Source organism: Mus caroli, chromosome X (genome assembly GCF_900094665.2).
Source record: "Mus caroli chromosome X, CAROLI_EIJ_v1.1, whole genome shotgun sequence".
NCBI classification, from domain to species: domain Eukaryota; kingdom Metazoa; phylum Chordata; class Mammalia; order Rodentia; family Muridae; genus Mus; species Mus caroli.
Genome location: NC_034589.1, coordinates 155,354,813 through 155,366,081, shown reverse-complemented (window position 1 = coordinate 155,366,081; position 11,269 = coordinate 155,354,813).

Here is an 11,269-nt window from a genome sequence, read left to right as displayed (position 1 = left end):
ATGGCTGGATGAGGCAACCTAGTAAGAGGAAAGTGTCCCAAACACAGGCTAAAGAGTCAAAATACAGCCCCTGCTCCCACTATTAGGAGTCCCAAATGAAGACCAAGCTACACCACCATATATGCAGATGGTCTTGGTCAGGCTCCCTGGTTAGTGGTTCAGTCTCTGTGAGCCCCTGTGAGCCCAAGTTCGTTGACTCCATGAGTTTTCTTATGATGTTCTTGACTCCTCCATCTCTCCAATCCTTCCTCGCTTTCTTTTGCAGGATTTTACATCTTCTTTGACCACTGTATTAATTTCATCTATCGTTATCTTCTGCACCTGAGATTCTCTCTTCTATCTCTTGTATTCTGTTGCTGATGCTTGAGTCTGAAGCAGAAAATGATAGCCTACCACTGCAGCTGTATTATATTTAGTAAAATAAAGAAAAAATTCAACCACAGATCCTACCAGCTCCAGGCTTTGAGATTACAACTACATCATTTCCTCCTTACTTACTGGCTTGCTTCCCCTGCCTTGCTCAGCTTGCTTTCCTATAGAACACAGGACCACCAGCCCAGGGATGGCCCCACCCACAATGGGCCCTCCCACCCTTGATCACTAATTGAGAAAATGCCTTACAGTTGGATCTCATGGAGGCGTTTCCTCAATTGAAGCTCCTTTCTCTGTGATAACTCCAGCTTGTGTCAAGTTGATACACAAAACCAGCCAGTACAACAAGCAACACATGCTTTAAACCACTGAGCCATCTCTCTACCCCCTCAAAGTGTATACTTTTCAAAAATATAAAGCATTTCATTAAAGAAATACACCGTGAGGTATTTTCCCAGTGTCTTACTGCTGAACATTTGGATTGCTTCCAATATTTTGCCATTGGAAGTAATCATATAATACCTATGTCTTTGTGTTTATATGCACATATTGATAAAATAAAGTAAGATTAGAACAATTATTTGCAAAGAATCGTCTGAAGCACTGGTCTGTGAACTGAGTATGCATGTTCTATCCTTGGGGGTGGGGGTGGGGTTTCAGCAGCAAATATTGGGTTCCCACAGCTCTTCTAGGCATTACTCTAACAGGGACTCCCAGTGGTAGCTCCAGCCCTGCATCAGGTTTCCTCATGGTCTCCCAAGCAGTCGACAAGATCCTTTGTAACCTAAGAAGGGGCTGCCACGCCTCCATGGCTCTTGTATTATACACACCTGCAGAGTGAGTACCACATGGGCATTGCTAGGGCTAATTGCTTGTGATGGTTGAATTGCGTGATAGTGAATTGAGTGATGGTTGAATTGAGTTTGAACCCACTTGAACCACAGCTGAAAACCAGGGAGCAGAGGCCAAGGTGGTCCTGGGCAGTGTGCCTATTCTGCCCTTTAAGGCTTGCCCTTTAATGTTGCTGGGATGGGATGGGCGACCTTAAGATTCTCTGAAATGCCTTCGTTCTGATGCAGAGCACCTGGCTTAATTCATGCTGATCGCTATAACTAGCCAGTTGCTTGCAAACGCTCTTAACAGAACATTTCATTCTTTTACATGTACTGGCTGCAAATTACCCATGTTATGCTCTATTTATATCTTAATTATAATTGTATTTACATCGTGGGTCAGTCCTTTACCCACTCGCCTTACCATAGATGGTTGTATTCGCTACTTTTCTCTTTGCTGTGACTACATCACTAACAAGAAACAGTTTAGAGGAGGGAGGACTTGCACTGCATTCTAAAACCATCAAAGGGGATAAAATTAAAATAGCTATATTGTAAGTCATGACTTAGGTAAGTTGTAGTCATTACCTTAAACCAGGCATAAGAAAGTATTCCTTAAACCATTCATTCTCGGGGTGCTGGAGAAATGGTTCAGAGGTTAAGAATACTGACTGCTTTTCCAGAGGTCGTGAGTTCAGTTCCCAGCAACCACATGGTGGCTCACAACCATCTGTAATAGGCTTTGATGCTCTCTTCTGGTGTGTATAAAGACAGCGACAGTGTACTCACATATATAAAAATAAATAAATAAATAAATAAATAAATAATTAAAAAAAAAAGAAATCAAGGTTTTAAGATACACACTTAGGATGCTCTGAGAACTCCTGGTTCAGCAATATGTTTAGGTCTTCATTGTCAATATCCTTGAACTTAAAGCCATAACATCATCCACTAATTCCATGAATACCAGAGAAAGTCCCAAAGCATTCTCTTTATCTCTGACCTTGAGATAAAGGAAGAGGGGATTGGGAAACCCTCAAAACGAACTTAGCAATCCACTGTCTCCCTCCTTATTCTCAGGGGCCAGAAGGTTGATTGTGTCTAGGCACTATAGAATGTCAACAGACTTGGATGCTATAATGTCGATCCCACAAGGCTTAGCATCTGGGCAAGAATTACAAGCATTCTTATCTGACTCTTGGGCAAATGCTAGAAGTAACAGAAAAAAAAAAGAACTTGTAAAAGCACCCTTTCACATGCTCAGAATTGCATTTAAAGTCACCTTGAGAACTGATGCAGTTAATTATTAAGCTTTATTTAGCCTCCTGCTTTGTATTTGCTAGATATACAATTTGGAACAGATAACTAGAAATGGACATAGATTGTCTAACCCAGATATACTTAGTAGGCCCCTGCCCTTCAAACCTGTCAGAGTTCTACTGAATACAGCATTTAAAAGGCTTAAACTTGAGATGCTTAAAATGATAGACAGAGACTCCCACATCCTAGCAGTGACACCCTCAAGGTCTCCAAGAAGATACGGACACAAGAAGAAAGAGCTCCACATGGATTGTGGTACGATAACTACTGAGAAACCATTGAAAAAAGACTGCTCCATTGCCTTGCCCGATGCTGAGGCCTGTCTTGAACTGTGGACAAACAGGGACACTGGAAATGCCTTGAGTTAAGACAAAGCAAGGTCAGTCTTCCAAGTTCCTCATCTACAGGAAGGCTTCTCTGATTGGCCAGGCCTGGGAACCAAAGTTTCACTCTACCCTGGAGCCTGTGTCCCCAATGAAGCCATCAACATCACAGGAATCTAGTGAAGTGACTAGGTGTTGGGTAAGTCTGTCATTTTAAAGGGCGCATGGGCCATTTAGATTATAATATATCCTTCTCAGATCTCTGAGAGGGTTTGAAGCCAGTGATCAACAAACTGTGTGTCATGGTAGTAATTGGGTAGGAAAAGTTTATGTAAGGTCTGAGGATATGAAGGCTTCTAAGAAAGTATTTGAAAATCTAGGAAGGTGTTTTGAGGTTGGAAAACACAAGTTATGGAGGATTTATCTTTTTTTTTTGGTTTTTCAAAACAGGGTTTCTCTGTATAACCCTGGCTGTCTTTTTGTAAACTTAAAAAAGACTCTTGTAAGCTAGAGGAAATCCACTCAAATCCATTTCCCACTGTCAAATGGACTCAAGATAAGCACTGTCAATTATCAGCCTTTTTCCCTCCCCACCTGCCCATTCCTGACAGTGGGATCTGCTTCTCTTTCCCTGGACCTGGAATCCCCAACCCTCCTACTACTACCAAGACTGTGGGCCTAAGAGTTTCGAATGTACACCCAAGACAGTTTTTCTCCCTAAACTTTATCTTCTGTCCCTAACACCCAGGTGTTCTCTCAGCATCTGCATCCAGGAAAGTTCCAAAGCAGTCATTCACAGGTGCTCTGGCCCAGCCTCACAGACCACTTTAATAGGACCTAAACCTTCCTACTCGGAGAAAGTCCCACAACCTGGATAGCAATGAAACAACCAGCAATTCTTGGATTGGCTGACATTCAGCTTTTTGTCCACACCCCATAACAATGGCATCCCAATGTCAGCGGGAAGTAATCATGGATGATTTCATCGCCCATTATTCATTTATCATAATAATAATAATGAGAGGCTGGGATGTTTGATTTCAGACCCTGGTACAAGGGACTGGGGTTCATATTTTACATATCAAAGCAGACCTGACCTCCAGGTTCTCTCAGCATCCCTCAGTTCCTACCTGGCATACCCTGGCCCCCAACCCTAAACTTTCCAGCCCAGGAGCTGGGCTGCCCTTCCCCCAAAGGCTCCTCCCTATATAACTCAGACATTTGGGTCTCCCTTGCTTCTTCTCTCTGCACATGTATCCTTTCTCTCTTTCTTTGCCCCCAGTCCCCTCTCTCTGTGGCAAGTTCCCTGACCTCCTTCCTTGGGGCACTGAACTCCCTTACCCTAGAGTACTGAAACTAAGGGTTTCTCTTCCAAAATGCAGATTTAAAGGCCTGATGGAGATCCTCCTAGCCTGGTAATCCCTTGAAAGTGTTCCCAAGTGTATGGTGACAGTCACTATTCTGCCACAGATTCTTATGTTTTTAAGACGGGGGGGGGGACCCTTAAACCATATTTCTTGAGCTGTTCATATACAGTTGGTCTGCTTCTTGATCAGAAAGTACTAGTTTTCCAGAGGGGACATTATTCCAAAGAGACAGTTGACAACAAGGTGGATCATACTTCCGAAGTCAAGAACAAAGAAAAAGTAACCATGATAGATTCTTCTTTGATATCGGGGTAAGAGGATATTGTCTCCTTCAGTAACATCATTAGTCATAGACAAGAGAAGCTCAGTACTTGACACAACTGAAAATAGTCCTAACACTTCCCTCCATGGACTAGGCTATCCTCTGCTGCGACTGAAGGAAATGTCTGGTGACTTAATAGGGAATATTGTACTTTCAAAGGCTTTAAATCCCGTGGGCATAATTGAAGCAATTACTTTCTGATCTTGAAAGAATTTCTACCTTCAAAACAGCAAAGCTGATCCAACCAAAGTTAGATACCCTGGAGATACTATTTACATTGGAAAACAACATTAAATATGCATATGTATATACCAATAGTCACGTGTACACGTGTCTACCTGTAGATGGAGATGGCAATCATTAACTGTCTAGTAAGTATAAATAAAAGGGGCTGGAGAGTGGCTCAGTAATTAAGAGTATTTGCTGCTCTTGAAGATGACCAGGGTTTCATTCCTTGCATGCAGATGGCAGCTTGCAGCCATCTGTGACTCCAGTTCCAGTGGATCCGATGCCCTCTGTAGGCACCAAGTACATAAGTGTGCATAGACATGCATGCAAACAAAACACCTATACCCATTAAACCAAATAATAATAGTAAATGTAAAAAAATGAAAGAAGAACATGGAGTAGCAATAGTTTCTATTTCTGCACAAATGTTTTGGTTGTGTACATTATGTTCATGAATGCACAGTTGCACATATGTGTGTACATGTGTGCACATGGATGTAGAGGCCATATGGAAGCCTCAGTTGTAGAAGTAGAGAAGTTCAGGGTCATAAGCACTGGCATGGTTGTTTTGGGGTGTTAGAGAGTGAGATTTTCTCACTGTGGCACTGCTAAGATCTTGGATGACATTACTCTTTATTAGGGATTAGAAGGATCTGTCCTATACATTTTGGGATTTTCCACAGCATTTGAGCCTTGCTGCTGCAGGCCAGTAGGGCCCTCCCTTTTGCAGCTTATATACATTACATAGATGGAAAACATATACTAAATTCTTAGTGTGGAAATATGGGTCCGACAGCTATGATTTGAGAGTGGCTGGCTTTAGCCTTAAAACTTGCAAAAACAAGGGGCTATGTGCCTCCACCAAAGCAACTGCTTTGCCTAGGGGAGAGAAGGAGAAAGTTGCTGATGCTGACAAGTGAATGCTTCTGGAGATTCAATTTCTACTATTCTGGATTGACCTTGGTGGATGCTGTATTCACACCCAGTCAGGGGAGAATCCTAGAAGCACCATGAAAGCCTTTGTAAAGATCACATCTGCAGTGAAAAGTGTGAGGTGATCAACCTCTCAGACTCAGGCCTCAGTCAAGGGCATCCTCAAATTTACCACATACCTGTATTTTCCCATGGATGATGGGGCTTTATAAAAATAAAAGGTCCTAGCTCAGTCGGTAGATGCCTGCCTAGAATGCACAAAGACCTATGCCCCATCCCTACACATAAACTAGATGTGGCACAGGCCAATCATCCTAGCACTTGGCAGCAAGGGGTGGAGGTAGAGGCAGGAGGATCAAGAGCTCAAGGTCATCTTCAGAGTAAGGTAAAAAGGCCATCCTGAGTCAAACAAAAAGACCAAAGACAAGGTACACTGCCATCAGATCGGATCAGGAGTGTCTTTCTCTTATGGCTACCCCATTTTGATATATTGGAAGGAGCTCAATTTGCCTACGGAGACTAAGGTAAAATAAGGAGCCTAACTTATTCAGGCTTTGTTTATCAGAGGGACCCAGCCAGTCTTATGAATCGATACCAAGGACGGCCAGCAGATGGCAGTAAAGGTCCGCCTAGTGCTCTAGCTTTGGGCTAGCCAGGCGTTCAGGGTGTGGTATCTTCATTGTTGATTTTGAAACCTGGCCCCTCACCTGCCTGAAATCTGCCAGAAAAAAATATATATATGGTTAAAAGCCACATTCCCAGTGTATCAGAGAGCACTCCTAAACAGGGCAGTGTTCGGGAACCTCACCCTACACGGTCAGATAAGCCGTCTACGTGGATTCAATTCAGACCTTAACAAGTAAACTCCGGTGCAAATTTTCTATTGGCTCCTGGTGATGTCACTCGCTGCGGCTGGGAGGCTGGGAGAACTGGTTTTCTGAGTGTGGGGAACCTTTGTTCTCTGCAACACCCACCTGGAACCCTGAGGCCTCACTCTGAAGCCAGGGCCCCCAAGGTATCTGGATACTGCACACTGCTTTGCTCCAGCACACCCAGAGTGCCTAAGAAATGGAAGTGCAGAGCAAGGGTTAGGTGAATTCGCTGTACAGGAATGACTCTTACCTTGGCTCCCTGGAACTCAGTCCCTAAGCCAAGCCAGGCTTTGTGGAGCTTTAAGTCACTCACTTGATATTAGTTCTCCCCCTGGGATGGATGGAGTTCTTAAAAGGCCCAGAGTGGTTCCAGGCCTTCTGGATTGGTTCCTGGGTTCATTAAATCACCTCACCCTCTAGCCACTTTAGACTCTTTACACCTCGGGCACATTTAAAATAATATGCAAACCTTAACGAGGCAAGGGTAGAAGAATAGAAGCCCTATTACTATACAAAGTTGATTTCTGCCCCCTCCTAAACTGCCACGATTAGCACTGTTCCCAAGAGGTCAACTTGATTATTTGCTTTGTCCCTTTCTGAAAGAAGCACTTGTGTCTGCTTGTCTTTAAATATCTGCAGGTCATCTAAGAAGAAGTCCGTGTGGTTGTACTTTTGTAGGACCTGGCCATTTGTTTACATCCAAGCTCTTTAACCCTCTACAGCTGCAGGTGGAGAGTCCGTGGTTCTTCATGCACTGCCTGGACTCCACGCTCCATTTAGCTCAGCAGTGACCCAGGTGAGCCTGGTCAAGTGCCAGTTCCTCGGGCCACACTGACAGTGCCATTTCCCCTCCACTACTAATAATGTGGCGGCTGTAGTTGAACTTGCTGTTAAGTCCCACAGTTCTCTTGGGTAGTTAGACTAACTGTAGCCCTAAGAGGTAACCAGTGGTGGAAGAGCCTGGCATGACTGTGAGGATGTGGGAGAAGGAGCCCAAAGCTAGTTGCCAATACACGAGCTGACAACATGACCTGGCCACCACTCTAAAGCTGGGTGAGCTTATTTACAGAGCTTGTCACCACCTCAAAGCTTCACTTTGTTCACCTCTACTATCAAGGAAGAAAAAACATTCCTGAGGCTTTTCTTAAAGGAGGGCTAAACCTGAGGTGCGCTGAGAAATGACAGTGACTGACTTGTGGGGTGGGGAGAAGCCCTTTGCAGTGCTTGCCAATTTTCTCAGCGCAGGCACGTGCCCCCTCATGAGAGGACAGTCTCTTTCCTTGCCCAATCTAGGCTTTTGCTGCCTTCCTTGGCTCCCATACCTGGCTTTTAGCACTTCTGTGATTGCGACTCTCTGAACACTTTTCAGTCTTTTCCCTAATCCCTACGGATAAAATGAATACCTTTGTAGGTCTTTTTTTTTTTTTTTTTTCATCTCTCTCCACCCTCGCACTTCCTCCTTCTCAAGCTCACAGCAAAATTACTAGATTTGGAATGTATGCTTATGGAATAAATGAACGGGTGACTGGAAGCTGACATTAGCAACAGTGAGGCAGGGCCTCCAGTGCCAACCTCTTAAAGCAGAAGAACACGAAATCATTTCTTTGGGGGAGGGTAAGGGGCTACTGCAGCCCTTCCTGCGAGGCATCCTGGGATCTGCAGGGAAAAGCAAGACTGTCTGGCGGAAGCAGCCCTCCCCACAGACACCAGCTATGCCTGTGTTAGCATTTTTCTGCAGGAAGGGAGAAGAGGATGTCGGAATGCAAAGAGACATGGACTGTGCTGCAGGCATCTTTGTTTCTGTAAAGCTCCTACCTGGATATGGCCTTTAGACAAGTTGCTTACTTACTTACTTACTTACATTTCTCATTTATCTAGTGTGACAAAACCTGTGCTCAGCTTACTTCTAAGACATAGGGAAAAGACACAATAGATGTTCCAGCAGGCTTTTTAGACCTGCCACAGAATACGTGGCCAGCAGTTGTTCCCACGTGCTGCTAAGAAGGGGCAGGGCCACTGGGAAAGTTCACATTCATTCGCGCATGGGAAGTGAAAGTGAGTCACGTTGCTGTGTGTCTGTCATGTGACAGCTGTGGGGCACAATCAACTCACTGAGCTTCTGCTTCCTGCTGATAGGGTGACAGGCCATGCCTGGTGGCTTATACCTCTAAATTCTACCAATTGGGAGGCTGAAGCTTGCCTGAATTATAAATGGAGACCCTGTCGAATGAAGCAAAACAACAAAACAGGGGTGATAGTAGGTTTTATTTAGTAACCATGTCCAATGTGACTAGTCCTGCTCTGGCAGTGCCCCTCCCCCTGAAACCCCAGAATTTCAAAATGGCAGCCGCAGCTTCATTTTTGTGTGTGTGTCAAATGGTACCTAAGCTTCTTTGCATCTTTGCTGTGCACCATAAGTACAGCTTTTAGAAGTTGCTCTGTAAATTATCTTTTCAATTTTTTATTTGTCTTTATTACTTGACCTACATTATTGTTCTTGAGAGTATCTCTTTATGTAGCCCAAACTATCCTTGGACACATAATACTCCTAACTGCCTCAGTGTCACAAATGCTAAAATACAGGCATACAGCACTGTGCCCAGGGAGGGTTGTATACTTTCATTCTCTTGAACACATTTTGGGTAAATTCTCAATACACATTTATATTCTTTACTCCATATCTTTACATTTTCTTACCAATTTTTTTTTTTCGGAGCAGAAGCAATTGGTTTAGAAATTGAACATGTCAATGCTTTCTTTTATGGGGTATGATTTCAGTGACACATTTAAGAAATACTCGCTAGCAAGATGGGGTGTTATATGCCTGTAAACCCAGTATTTGGGGGGGGGCTGAGTCAGGGAGATCAGCAGTTCCAGGCTAATCTTGGCTAAATAGAGCAACCCTGTGTCAAAAACAAGCACATTATTCTAATTCTTCCCATGAAAAACAGAACCATTTTCTCTTCTGTTCATTTCTACAAATTTTGTAATTTTATGTTTATGTCTGCAATGAATTTTTAAATTTTCTTTATTCTTAAAAAATGCTATACATGTGTATAGTGAAATATCACATTTAGGCCCATTTCCCCCTCCAAATTCCCCCTTCTCCTCCTCAATTGATCTTCCTACTGATGCCATAATTTTTAAAATAACTTTCCAAGATCAGTTAGTGATGCCCACATGTATGGGTCTGGGTCATCCACTACAGTGTGGGAAAGCTTCTTGTGGCCACATCCTTAAAATGAATGAATCTCCCTCCTCCAGCAGCTATCCACTGCCAGTAAGAAGTAGGGCCTGGAGCTCATGGACCCTATCTACAGTAGAATTTTGTCTGGCCTGCTCTTGTGCAGGCCCCATGCAGGTAAGCACAGCTGCTATGAGTTCACGAATGACGCACCCTGTCACTCCCAGAGGGAAGTGTTTGGAGGCACTCCTCCCTGCCCTCTGGCTCTTACATTCTTTCTGCCTCCTCTTCCTTGTTGTTCTATGCTGGAGTTTATTCCTTATATGGTATGAGCTATGAATTTAACTTATGAATTTTACATATATTGAATTTCCTGAAAAATATTAAACTAATACATAGTATCAGGTTTTTTTTTTTAAAGAATATCAACATAGCGCCAGCTTAATGTTATACCAAACCTAGAGCCTAAGCTTGAGCTCTAAGCCACTGTGTGGCGGCACACTTAGGAAACCATTCCTGGGCAGAATGAGCACATCTACCCTAGCCTCCTGGCTCCAGATTTCTACTCATGACATTAATATTCATGACATATGGCTGCTTGAGAAACATTTGGGAAGTTGAAAGTAGGGTTATGCACCCCTGGACTAAAGAACAATGCGGAAATGGAACTCTGTGGAGGAATTAGGAGGAAGGAACTCTAAACCCGCCTGGCTGAAGTGTTGCTTACTTGGAGGAAGTAGAAATGCTGGCAGATAGGACTGGGTGCAACCAGTAGCACCAGAAGTTCTTCTTTGTCATGCTTCTGGGGGCAAGAAGTGCTGGCAAGTTCAGGAGCAAGGAGTGGCCTAGGCACAGGTCATGGATGTAGCGCTAGGGGGCAGTGTGGAGCAGAACTGGTTAGAGCAAAGGCTCTTTGGAGTCAGTTATTAAAAAGCCTTCCAGGAGTCGAGGTAGGCAGGAAAATGACATGAAAATGACCTTGGCCACTCTCCGGATTATAGCGGGTCAGGGAGGAAAGAACATTTATCATGGATACTGCTGGCTTGCATTTTTGTTTGGTAGGACATTAAGCCTGTCTGGGGTATCACAGATGACATACAGGCTATGTCTTTTACACAGCAATGGCAGTTCCAATCTCCAGGAAGTAAAAAGTCTTTGGGAAGAAAACAAACAAAAGAAAAACAAACAAACCAACCAACAAAACAAAATAAAGCAAAACCCACAAAAAAAAACAGAACAAAACAAAACAAAAAATACATGCATACAAACACATCATACACAACACCAATTAAAGTTCCTTAGAAGAACAGATGTTAGTGGCCATAAACTCAGCCATTTCTCAATTTGGTTTTCCCCCCAAATATCCCCTTTTGATTTTCAGAGAAATAGTCAGCTCTCTGCTTCTGTTCCTTACATATAATTATGTCACATAATAACAATAACAATGGAAAATGCTGATGCAAACGCACAGTGAAATTAAGAGAAACAAAATCAGAGAGAAAATAAACTTTTCAA